Source organism: Schistocerca cancellata, chromosome 8, assembly GCF_023864275.1.
Source record: "Schistocerca cancellata isolate TAMUIC-IGC-003103 chromosome 8, iqSchCanc2.1, whole genome shotgun sequence".
NCBI lineage: Eukaryota > Metazoa > Arthropoda > Insecta > Orthoptera > Acrididae > Schistocerca > Schistocerca cancellata.
The window spans coordinates 443,840,505-443,854,459 of record NC_064633.1 but is presented as its reverse complement, the minus strand read 5'-3'; the positions used below and the strand labels follow the sequence as shown (position 1 = coordinate 443,854,459).

Sequence of the window (13,955 nt, the reverse complement as noted above, 5' to 3'; positions counted from 1 at the left end):
TCCAGGGTACTGTGACCGGTGTGACTTACGCGAATGACATCCTGCGACCCGTAGCCATACTCTCCCTACACAATACCCCAAACACCATTTTTCAGCAAGATAATGTACGACCATATGGTGCTGCGCAAACACGTGCCTTCTTGATGTCACAGGATGTCAGCCTTTCATCGTGACCGTCAGATCACCACATTTGACGCCAAACGAAAGTGTGTGGAATATGGTGAAAGGACAGGTGCAGTGCTATGACCCAATGCCAACCACCACAGATGATCGTTGGAGCCACATGAATGCGGCATGGATCGCTACATCACAGGACGCCATTCGCGCATTATACGCGTCGATGCCATCACGCATGGAACAAGTTATCAGGGCCCACGGTGGACCCTGTGACTACTAGACAACAACACACATGTTGAGCCGGCGAGACTGGCCGAGCAGTTCTAGGCGCTTCAGTCTCAAACCGTGCGACCGCTACGGTCGCAGGTTCGAATCTTACCTCGGGCATGGATGTGTGTGATCTCCTTAGGTTAGTTAGGTTTAAGTAGTTCTAAGTTCTAGGGGACTGATGATCTCAGATGTTGAGTCCCATAGTGCTCAGAGTCATTTTTGAACACATGTTGAACTGAGGTGACTGAAATGCTAAGCATTTCTGCAGAACATACTAATGTACATCTCCTGTGAATACGAACGTCCTATCTCTAGGCGTTCACGATGTTCTGATTTTCCTGAACATGGGCGTATTTACTTGCTAAAAATCTTTGACTGCCGTTTTCTCTGAAATGGTATCTACGTCTAACCTGAGACATGTGTTCACTTATTTTGAAACCTCTTCCACTCAGCGAAGTTTCTGGGAAATGCTGTTATGTCACTTTCCGTGTCCTTCTCGACAGAGGTAAGCTGGTTCGAATCCTGGTAGTAGAAAATTTTCATTGTAAGTTTTCGGCTAGGAAAGAGAGGAGAGGTGGTGTCGTAAAGTTCCTGATCACCAGTCTTCGCCCCATTGTCCTTGATTAAATTCCAATTCTCTCCACAGTATTTCACCGAGAGAAACCACGTGACACTATTGATGAGAACTTTGAGCTCAGTGACCAGCTCGGTGTCATTGGGAAGGGTAGGATACGTGCCGGCGCAGCATTTCACCCTCTTCCTTCCCTTCACCCATAACAACAGAAACCCAACACTGCACTGTAAAAGTTCTCATCACAGTGATCCACACGACGCAGATACACACTTTACATCGCATAACAGGTCGGAACAAGGCAATGACAAACCACCTACACTATGACCTTGCCTAGAACGGCTGGGCAGGGTTCCTGCAACGGCCCCACAACGCTAGTTCCCCGAGTATGCGACTACTTTGACTTGATTGTAGTCAAGCCTTGGTATCCCTCTACAATTTTTACTCCCCACACTTATATTCTTTACCAAACTGACTTTTCTTTGATGCTTCAGGATACATGCTACCAACCAGTTGTTTCTTTTAGTCATATCGTGGCATAAATTTCTTTTCTCTCCAGTTTGATTCAATACCTTTGCAATAGTTATTCCATGTACTCTATCAGTCTTCAGAATCCTTTTGTAGCAGCATTTTTCAGAACATTGTAGTCTCTTGCCGCCTGTATTGTTTATCGTTTACGTTTCAGTTCCGTAAAATGCTGCACTACAGACACATAGAGTTGAAAGAGACTGTCGACCACTTAAATATGTATTCGATGTAAACAAATTTCTCTTTATCGAAAATACTGTTTTTGCTGTTGCCAGTCTTCACCTTATGTCCTTTATACTTCAGCCATCGCCATTTATTTTCCCACCCGAACAGCAAAACCCATCCTCTGCTTTAGTACTAATTTCCTAATCTAATTACCTTAGCACTGCCTGATTTAGTACGCTAGGTTCTATTACCTTTGCTTTACTTTTTTAATATTTATCCTACAACCCCGATTTGAGACACTATCCATTCTGTTCAACTGATCTCCCAGTGATTAGCTGTCTCAGAATTACAGTGTCATCGGCATATCTAAAAGTTTCTATTTCTTCTCCCTGAATATTATTTCCTTCTTCAAATTTATGCTTGGTTTATTTTACTGCTTGCTCGCTGTACAGAATGCAAGATATTGGCGACAGACTATAACACTGTCTCAGTTCTTCGTCAATTACTTCTTCACTTTCGTGTAATTCGACTCTTGTACTTGCCGTCTAGTTTCTGTACAAGCTATAGACAATGTTTAGCTGCCTGTATACTACCGCTGCTACATTATGAATTTGAGAAAGTGTATGCCCTATAGTCATAAGCTTTTTCTAAACGCATTAAACCTTCAATATATCAGGAATAAAATGTAGGAGGTAATCTGAAATCTGCACAGAAACCAAGTTGTGAAAGTCGCAGGATACGAAAAAGAGGCAGTAATTGAAAAAGAAATGGAACACGAATGTAGCCTGACTCTCCACCTTCCCTATCTCCTTGTTATGCAATCTGTACGTCGAACAAGCAATACGGAAACTAAGGAAAAATTTGGACCAGAAATAATAGTCACGGAGGAGAAATAAAAGCTTTACTATTTTCGGATGGCATAGCAATTCCGTCAGAGATTGTAAAGGACTTGCCAGCCCAGTTTAAGGGAATGGTTAGAGAGTATCCATATTGTCTTCATACGATTTTATAAGATGAACGCTAAGAAAAGTGAAATTAGAATAATGGACTCAAATGTAAATAAATGTATATGTCGTGTGACTAGGGCCTCCCGTCGGGTAGACCGTTCGCTGGGTGCAAGTCTTTCGATTTGACGCCACTTCGGCCACTTGCGCGTCGAGGGGGATGAAATGATGATAATGAGGACAACACAACACCCAGTCCCTGAGCGGAGAAAACCTCCGACCCAGCCGGGAATCGACGCCGGGCCCTTAGGATTGACATTCTGTCGCGCTGACCACTCAGTTTCCGGGGACGGACATGGACTCAAATGAAGTAAGGTGATGTTTCTGGAAAACTCTGTAAGTAGTGGACACACATTCGCAACGATCATCAGCCATGAGACAAATTCTGCCCTCATCTGTGAAGACAACCCGATCCATGATGCATTCCAGATGATCCCAGCTTTTCAAGCACTACCTTTTTGGGAGAGGAGTGTGTGAGGGATTTACTGTTGTTCACGACAGTCGTGTAGAGGCCAAAATGATTGTTCGGAGATGGTGGGGTATAACTCGGTCGACACAACTCTCCCAACTGCCTGCAAAAACTAGCGCACAGTTCTGTTGCATTCTTATCGGACTACCTACAAGCCATAATTTAAATGTAGGGCTCAGCTGCTGATGTTGTTGATTCCGTGCGACCACCACCATTCGGATTTTCTATGATTTCCATGTCTCGAGAGCGGGTGCATACACGAATGACGTAGTCCTATTGTAACTCAACAAGGCGAACAGCTTCTCTTCCTAGAGTGAAGTGACAATGGTAGCTCGTTCTAAGCATATAAATGATTCTTCGATACATGTTGCCAGGCTGAGAAACTCACACAAGCCCCATTGTCCCGCTCACGGTTGAGGGCACAGCGAGCTGTACTGAAATGCGCTGATAATGTTGCGGAACTGTTTCACAATATGCAGGAGCTTGTTTTATCTTAAGGCAACTAAATATCTAGGTGAATAGTTGATATTAGTAAAGGGGACGTATGTCTGTGCTACAGTTCGCCGCCTCCTAATCACCTCTCCAGCGAGGTCGAGGTCAGCTTTGTGTTTTCACACAGGAACACCCCCCCCCCTTCCCCGCCCATTTTTACTGCATATTCAGCTTATTTCCAATAAATAAATAAATAAGTGCTTATGGTTTGCTTAAACCATTGTTTCCCACTCGTGCCGGCCGCGGTGGTCTAGCGGTTCTAGGCGCTCAGTCCGGAACCGGGGGACTGCTACGGTCGCAGGTTCGAATCCTCCCTCGGGCATGGATGTGTGTGATGTCCTTAGGTTAGTTAGGTTTAAGTAGTTCTAAGTTCTAGGGGACTGATGACCACAGATGTTAAGTCCCATAGTGCTCAGAGCCATTTGAACCGTTTTTTCCCACTCGTGGTAGATGGCACTGCAATCGACAAACATCAAGGTGCCTATTTTTGCAACTAGGACCGTAAAATATTTTTTGAATGATTTCTTGAAGCCTTCAGCTGCCATTTTCTTTATTTCCTGTACGACTGTACAACTTCGGCCTTAGGCCATTTTCATGTATCTAAAACGGAAGTTTCATACATTGGACACATTAGTGACACTTGTGATTTTGATGTAGGAACAAGTCTTATATGTAGATATACTATGCGCATTATAACTTACTTTACGGATGATTTTTTGGTAACAGATTATATCATATGCGTCGTTGCTAATACGACATCATGTCACGATCATAAATTAGTTCGTCATACTGGTCACAGTGCCCTGCACAAGCATCATCTGCGATTTGTGTTTGTACCCAATTGCAAGTCACGCCGTAAGGCCTCGAGTTGGCGCAGTGTGTCTTATGAGAACCCAGTCACTGTGATGCCGCTCCCCCTGTCTTGGGCGAACCGAAATCCGGCCATCATTTTCAAATAAACAGAACCTATATTTATCCGAAAACACTATCTTGTACCAGTTCTCTCCCCAGTGACGTCGCTTCATACACCACTGCAGTCTAGTATGTTCGTGCACATTCGCCGAAGATTGATGGGGTAGCGGTCGACGCGCAAAAAAAATGGTTCAAATGGCTCTGAGCACTATGGGACTCAACTGCTGTGGTCATAAGTCCCCTAGAACTTAGAACTACTTAAACCTAACTAACCTAAGGACATCACACACATCCATGCCCGAGGCAGGATTCGAACCTGCGACCGTAGCGGTCGTGCGATTCCAGACTGTAGCGCCTTTAACCGCTCGGCCACTCCGGCCGGCCGACGCGCACGTAACCCATGCCGTAATAAACGGCATCTGACTGCCACCCGTGACAGTGTACCATATGTTAGGAGCACGTTACTTTCGAGCAGTTTTTACTCGACCCTCGTGGTTCTCAGTTCTATCTCATTAGACTACTGTGATAAATGTGATGTATCAGATCTTTGTACCAACTATTGAAAAATGACGTGCTCCCACAATGAGAGAACAAATATTTACAATTTAGTTTAAAGAAATTACGTACAGTCATATTTACACCAATGATGAACGATAATTAAATATAACAGAACAAAATCATATGCAGGTTAAGTAGCAAAATTCTGTAAAACAATTATAATCTTGAATGAGATTTTCACTCTGCAGCGGAGTGTGCGCTGATATGAAACTTCCTGGCAGATTAAAACTGTGTGCCCGACCGGGACTCGAACTCGGGACCTTTGCCTTTCGCGGGTCCCGAGTTCGAGTCCCGGTCGGGCACACAGTTTTAATATGCCAGGAAGTTTCATATCAGCGCACACTCCGCTGCAGAGTGAAATCTCATTCTGGAAACACCCCCCAGGCTGTGGCTAAGCCATGTCTCCGCTATATCCTTTCTTTCAGGAGTGCTAGTTCTGCAAGGTTCGCAGGAGAGCTTCTGTAAAGTTTGGAAGGTAGGAGACGAGATACTGGCAGAAGTAAAGCTGTGAGTACCGGGCGTGAGTCGTGCTTGGGTAGCTCAGTCGGACAGCCGGCACGGTAGCTCAGCGTGTTCGGTCAGAGGGTTAGCAGCCCTCTGTAATAAAAAAACTGAGCTAATCGATCAACAACGAACTTAAACGCATGTCTTACGACGTCCGCCCCGAGCAGATACAACAAACAAAAGCGAACAAAATGAGAGAAAAAAAAAAGTTGGTAGAGCACTTGCCCGCGAAAGGCCAAGGTCCCGAGTTCGAGTCTCGGTCGGGCACACACGGTTTTAATCTGCCAGGAAGTTTCAATTATAATCTTGCTAGTATTAAGTACGTTATATATAAGAGATTTGCATCAACTGCTCGAAAGTAACGTGCTCCAAAAATGGCGTGAATATCTCGAACTAATTTATGAACGTGCCATGATGTCCTAGTAGCAACGACGAATATGATATAATCTGTTATCAAAAAATCATCAGTTATAATGCGCCTAGTATATCTACAGAGGTGTCTTGTCCCTACATCAAAATCACGAGTGTCACCGATGTATCCAATATATGAAACTTCCGTTTTAGATCCTTGAAAATGGCCTAAGGCCGAAATTGTACAATCTTACAGGAAATAAAGAAAATGGCAACTGAAGGCTTCAAGAAATCATTCAAAAAATTGATCGCAGCTGCGGACCCTATCAAAAAAATGGCTCTGAGCACTATGGGACTCAACTGCTGTGGTCATAAGTCCCCTAGAACTTAGAACTACTTAAACCTAACTAACCTAAGGACGTCACACACATCCATGCCCGAGGCAGGATTCGAACCTGCGACCGTAGCGGTCGTGCGGTTCCAGACTGTAGCGCCTTTAACCGCTCGTCCACTCCGGCCGGCGGACCCTGTCTCATTGAAAATTAGAGTACAATATGTTTAGCCGTTTCAGTGCCTGGTTAGAAACTACGTTTAGCGTGATTGGTATCAACGATACGGATGAAATAGCCTTCTGTTGCGATGGGGATGCTTGATGCCAGTGAGTCCCCTTCTCTCTCATCATTGGTGTGCTTGATTTCGCTGAGTTAATATATCGCAGGTGCGCCTGTCACTAAGACTTCACCGACGTTTTACATTATTAAAATGGTTGTGGTTTGTTTTCCACCAGTAGCCGTGTAGTGGCCAGCGCGAGAATTTCGGAAGTTGGATGGAAACACACTCCGAATTCAGCCACCCTGATGGCGGCGTTAGAGAACGCCCATCGAAATCAAGCATTCTGACGGTTTGGGGACTCACGACAAACATCCTCGCAGGGAACAGAAAACGACGTTACGGTACAAGTACACTGTCTGCCAGAAATGCCAATGTCTTGCCATATTATTTGTACTGTACAATAAAATTTGCAACACTCAAGTAACGTTTAAACATGAGTATCAACCGTTAGAACACAAATTCTTACATTTACGTCATAAATGAGATGCAGGATCAAATGCGTCGGATCTTAATTGCAAAAAAAAAAGCACCTTGATATTTGTCGCTTACAGCGCCATCTGCCACGAGTGGTAAACAATGGTGTAAGTAAACCGTAGGCATTTTTTGGCGAAAAATCTGAGTGTGCAATAAAAATGGGGTTTTCCTTTTGATAATACAAAGTTGTCCCCTGTCACGCAGGAAGTGTGGTTAGAAGGTGGCCAGCTGTACCACAGACTGATGTCCCCTTTACTAATATTAATGTTTCACCTAGAACATTTTTTTCGTACGATGCGTCGATTTCAAGGTATTTAGTTCTCAAGTTAAACAAACACCATGTATATAAACGACCTAGTAGAAAACGTCGAAAGCTGGAAATTGGAAATTTGTGGTAAGGTCCTATGGGACCAAACGGCTGAGGTCATCAGTCACTAAGCTTACACACTATTTAATCTAACTCACGCTAAGGACGACACACACACCCATGCCCGAGGGAGGACTCGAACCTCGTACGGGGGGGGGGGGGGGGGGGGGGGGCGCGGACCATAACAAGACGCCTCATATCGAGCGACTACCCCGCGCGGATCGAGAGCTCCATGATGCATTTCATGGATGATGCTGTTATGCAGTGAGACGTAGGAACGCTAGAAACATGTAGCGAATTGCAGGAAGACATGCAGGATGGATGCTTGGTGCTGAGATTCGCAGCTGACTTCAACATACTCAAACGTAAAGTGTTGCGCGTAAATGGTTAGGTAGGCCCATTACTGTATGGTTACACGATTGCAGAACAATCACTGGAGGCAGTCACATTCATGTCAACGGCCTTGCGGCAGTGGTAACGCCGGTTCCCGGAAGATCACCGAAGTTAAGCGCTGTCGGACTGGGCTAGCACTTTGATGGGTGACCATCCTGTCTGCCGAGCGCTGTTGCCAAGCGGAATGCACTCAATCCTTGTGAGGAGCGATCTGACTGAGAAGTGGCCAGGAGAGCGGTGTGTTCTCCACATACCCCTCCACAACCGCATCCAGTGACGTCTGTGGTCTGAGGCCGGTCGGTACAGTTGGGCCTTCCAAGGCCTGTTCGCACGGAGTTTACTTTTAGTCCCATTCATACAATATCTAGCTGTATGCGTAAGGAGCGGTTCAAACAGGAACGACCGCACAGAATTAATGAGATTGCACACTGAGATTCGTCAGAAGAATCCTCAGGAAATAAAGTCCACCCACAAAGGAGGTGGCTTACAAAACACTCGTTCAATCAGTACATGAATACTGCTCGTCAGTCTGCGATCTGTACCAGATAGGTTTAATAGAGTAAATAGAGGAGATCCATAGAAGAGCAGCGCACTTCATTACAGGTGAAAATATGAGGGCACAAGAGCAGGTGAATTAGCATCACTTCACGCAGTCTTCCTGATCGTTGTTCTTGAATTGCGTCTGCAAGACGTCTCAGTTGACAACAAATGTCAGCAATGATGATTACATCTCGAGGAAGCAATTCGTAATACTCGACACCATCACTGTTCCGCCATAAGCATAACATTATGTTTTGTGGATGTGCACAGGTATTTGCACGGGCAGTTTCAGCTTTATTTGGGCTTCAGCGTTCCATCCTTTTCCTTATGTTAGCATAAAGACATCATCCCTCATCATCAGTAACGACCTGCTTGTTTTTTATTACAAGCGAACTGATTTTTGTCGTAGAAGTTTATGTGCCCGTTCCGTAGAGTGGTACCTAATTAGTCTAGTCCGAATATCGTTTGAACGATTTCTATTAACAGCGACAGGAAAACAAGCAGAATAATCAGTACTCCAACAGCGAGTGAGCAGCGATGCATGGCGATAGCAGTTAGTGCGGGCCTGGCAGTTGTTATTCTTCGTATTTTATTGTCCATGTTAATAAGTGTCGACAAAACGACCATCATACTAGGCTAATCTTGAAACTTCCTATCGAACGGCCGCGTAAAATTTCGCTTTAGAAATCATTTTATTTGTAACGGGAAACTAACTGTCGGTTTCTGTCGACACGGGGCGTCACACATAAGGCAAGATGGGTGGCATTTGTATGGGCTGAATCCAGCAACACACTGCAAAAACAAAATGGGAATTAACTTCCGAAACACCAGAGAAAATGCGTTCAGATGATTCAAATTGCTCTAAGCACTGTGGGACTTAACATCTGAGGTCATCAGTCCCCTAGACTTAGAACTACTTGAACCTAACTAACCCAAGGACATCACACCCATCCATGCCCGAGGCAGGATTCGAACCTGCAACCGTAGCAGCAGCGCGGTTCCGGACTGAAACGCCTAGAACCGCTCGGCCACAGCGGCCGGCAGAAAATAAGTCTTACGACTCTTTGAAGAGATATCAGTCAGCCTCAGTTGAAACTGTTGGCAGAAAAATAAATAAATAAATGAAAGTTGTAGGTTTGATGAAATTATTGCAATGGCATCCACGTAATTCATTAAAGCTACTTTGTACAAGACGCAAATCTATTTACAAATGAGGATAGGCCGACGGGTTCTGGATGCACGGTCTTCGAACGGTAACTTTTTGATCACCCCTTTATCCTGCTCTAGTTACAGACACTCATTCTTGAGGTTTTCTTGTTGAAAATCGCACCATTAATTTTCTCGATTAGGTAGTACGTAGGCCGAAGGCCTTGGCGCAGTGGTAACACCGGTTCCCGTCAGATCACCGAAGTTAAGCGCTGTTGGGCTGGGCTAGCACTAGGATGGGTGACCATCAGGTTTGCCGAGCGCTGTTGGCCGGCGGGGTGCACTCAGCTCTTGTGAGGCAAACTGAGCAGCTACTCGATTTATAAGTAGTGACTCAGGTCTCGTAAACTGCCGTACGGCCGGGAGAGCGGTGTGCTGACCACATACCCCTCCGTATCCGCATCCAGCGACGCCTCTGTGCTGACGATGACACGGCAGCCGGTCGGTACCGTTGGGCCTTCATCGCCTGTTCGGAATTTAGTTTAGTTTTCGGTAGTATTTAGCATACATGGTTTGTAGACCCTACTGCTAAGTGAAATATCGTCTTCCCAAGACAGGCGAATGCAATAAAACGACGCCTGGCGCCACTAGGAAACTTCAGTGTGTAAGTAGGCTGTTTAGGTTCTTTCAATGGTAACGCCACGTAGCGCTCTGTATGAAAATCACTGGCTGTTCTGTGTGCAGTCTGTGGCTAGTTTGCATTGTTGTCTGCCATTGTAGTGTTGGGCAGCCGGACGTGAACAGCGCTTAGCGTTGCGCAGTTGGAGGTGAGCTGCCAGCAGTGGTGGATGTGGGGAGAGAGATGGCGGAGTTTTGAATTTTGTTAGACTGGATGTCATGAACTGCTATATATATTATGACTATTAAGGTAAATACATTGTTTGTTCTCTATTAAAATCTTTCATTTGCTAACTATGCCTATCAGTAGTTAGTGCCTTCCGTAGTTTGAATCTTTTATTTAGCTGGCAGTAGTGGCGCTCGCTGTATTGCAAGAGTTCGAGTAATGAAGATTTTTGTGAGGTAAGTGATTTGTGAAAGGTATAGGTTAATGTTAGTCAGGGCCATTCTTTTGTAGGGATTTATGAAAGTCAGATTGCGTTGCGCTAAAAATATTGTTTGTTAGTTTAAGCTCAGTCCTGTACAATTTTTCAAAGGGGACGTTTCATATGTCGACCCTTAGCCGAGGATACCTCACTGGAATCTTCTGATTTTTCTTGTAGTTTGTGTAATTAGTGTAGCTTTTGTTTATTGCCAGCGCGTAATTATAGAGAGAATTTCCTTTGTAGTTGTAGTTTTTCATTGTTGTACACAATTGTGGCATGCATTTAGATTTGCACCAAGTATTTCGCAGCTACGCTTGTAATTAACTAGATATTATTTTCAGTGCTATGTTAATGTGTTCCCCTATTTTTGCTCTTCAAATTGTGTTTTTCTGTGTTGTCGTGTGAAATATTGTGACAATAATGGCGTGTGAAAAACGTAATACTAGGCTCCAAAGTAAACTGAGAAATAACAGTGAAGACGAAAGCAGTGTGTTAACGCCACCATGTAATGAATTAACAAATATTCAAAGTAGTAATTTGGTAACTGTGCATAGGGAAATGGAGCGGGCGTCAAATAATGGTGTAGGCAGTGAAACAATTAGTGAACAGGGAAGCATTATCGATCGATCGGTCGGCAACAGCTCGCCTCAGGATTCCGAAATGACAGGACACAATCTGGCAAATACTGTAGATTCAGGTTTTGCGTCCTCACCCTTTTCTCAAATAAGTAAAGACACATTTTCTGCTTTTCAAACTGCGAATATTGCCGGTTCAAATGCATTGCCGAATAGCACTGAGGAACATGTTTCAGACACCAGTGCATTGTTATTACAATTAATGCAACAAATGGGACAAAAGCTTCAAAAGTTGGACACAATGGAACAAAATCTTCAAAAGTTAGACACCACGCTTGAACAAACACGTGAAGATTTAACTACTGAGTTACATAACATCGAATCGAAATGTCAAAAAGTCTGTAATGACGTAAAAACACAAATTTGTGAGCATTTCCAACCTATTTTTTCGTGGCATGAAAATGCATTACAGAATCACGAAGCAGCCATAAAAGAACTGCAAACTATTGTTCATGAAAATCACGACACCTTGCAAGCTAAAATTGACTCAGTTGCATCTACCGATTCGGTTACGCAACTTGCAAAAACTCAAGAAAACTTAAAGGACACAGTAGATACTCTGAAAATTGGTTCAGAAAGACACATGGAGGAAATTAGTTCATTATCAGAGAAAGTAGTTGAACTTTCGGATCAGCTAAATAATTTATCTACGAAGGTAGGTGATAATCTGAATGACACAAAACCGGTAGTCTTTAATGACACAGAAGAGTGCGAACAAATTAGGAAACTGAAACAAAATCTGAATCAAATTAATATGCAACACCAAAGAGAAATCCGGGAAGTACAAGATCAGCTGACACAGGTAATACAAGAATTACATATTTCAGAGGACACTCTCGCCCCAATACGGGATGAGGGACACAGAAATATGGAACAGCCACGAAATAATAACACAGCGCATTTCGGAAATTATGAAAGAAATTGGCAAGGTGCACCGAATTTTGAAATGCAACCGCTGAAACGACGTAACAATGACCGCTATGCGACTCGCCGACATGATGATTTTGACTATAAGCTGTTCATTACTACACGTAAATTTAAAACATTTAAGAATTCTGGCAACGACATTCATCCACAAGCGTGGCTCCATCAATTCTCTCATTGTTTTCCTCCTAACTGGTCATTAGAACACAGATTAGAATTTATGTGTGGCTACTTGGAGAATGAACCAGCTGTAAGAATGCGATCGGTCATTCACGATTGTCACAGTGAAGGAGAATTTTACCATGCCTTCCTCTCAGCATATTGGTCTCAAACTACACAAGACCGCGTAAAACATAGCATCATAATGATGAAACATTTCGAACAATCTGAATTTTCCAGTCTTGTGAATTATTTTGGAGACATGTTGCACAAGAATCAGTACCTGTCAAACCCATACAGCCCCTCAGAACTCATCCGCATTTGCTTAATCAAATTACCTGAACATTTACGACATATTATTTTGGCAGGACGTTGCAAAGACGACATTGAAGCTTTTCAGGGACTCTTACAAGAATTAGAAATTGACACAGCACAGCCAGTGATTTTCATACAGAGCGCTACGTGGCGTTACCATTAAAAAAACCTAAACAGCCTACTTACAAGTGAAAATTTTGCCCCCAACAAAATTTGTGATCTATCAGTCCCACGCGTTTGTCGCAAAGACTCTGAAAACTCCTATACTGAGAACTGCCGGTATATGTTACTGTAACATCATTAAGCATGGTATATGAACTAAAGCCCTACATGACCTTGGTATGGGAATACACGAATGTAACACGACTTTTATTACCAACGATCGTCGTTCCGATCGATAAGGGTGGCGCGTGCTATTTTAAAAATCACCACACACAAAAAAACCGTCGGAAGTGTTTGGTGCGCATGCTGCTCGCCGCGGAACTTTTCGCGAGAAAGATCTGACGGACTGGGTGAACGTGATAGCAAAGGTCATTGAGTGCCTGACATGCAACAGCTCACGCGAAAGGCCGCCGTGCTTTATTAATAGTTGCATTGATCACTGAATCACACCGCGCACCCTTACTCTGACCTCACAGCGAACAAAGCGGAACAGTAAAGAAATCATCCATTCTGCGACGGAAAACTCGGTTAGTAAAATTTGGCTATGGCATTTTCAAAGTAACCAATTGCCTCAGAGTAACATCGGAAAACCTCATTATTATGGCTACGTCTAGATTTGAACCCAGAAACTCCCAAAAACTGTTTACTGTCTTAACCACTCCACTACTTCGATTGTTTTAGCGGCAATCTAACTACCGGTCGTTGTCATTGGACTGACAAGAGCGATTGTCGAGGCAGCCACTACGGACTATTTCATCCCATGATTTCAGGAGTATCATGGTACGATACGAAACAAACATCGAGCAGCTTCACGACGGTTACAGCACGGCTGAAATTTAATCATCGGAAGTTCAACGAATACCTCTACCACCTCAACTTAAGTGGCACCCCTATATGCGTTTGCGGAGAGGAAGAAGTTCCAAACGACATGCTCCTACAATGTCCTCGCAACATGTATGACATAAACGTACTTACAAGTAATCTTCGGGCTCTTTATCACCAGTACCTGAGCAGCCTCCAACGACATAGCAATATATAAAATACTAAACTAGTTCGTCATCAGTGCCAACATCCACATATAGCTCCCTGTGTTGCTAATCTAATGCTCTTGGTAATTAGAACGACAGGGAAAAATCAAAGCACAGTTAAGTGACTATATTCATACATGCTACTCATCAGGATAT

The 13,955-nt window shown here is 43.9% G+C and overlaps 1 pseudogene; it reads left to right on the top strand.

The window, feature by feature from the left end:
• The first annotated feature begins 9,687 nt into the window (after nucleotides 1-9,687).
• LOC126095926 (5S ribosomal RNA) lies at nucleotides 9,688-9,805 on the top strand (annotated as a pseudogene).
• Nucleotides 9,806-13,955: the final 4,150 nt, after the last annotated feature.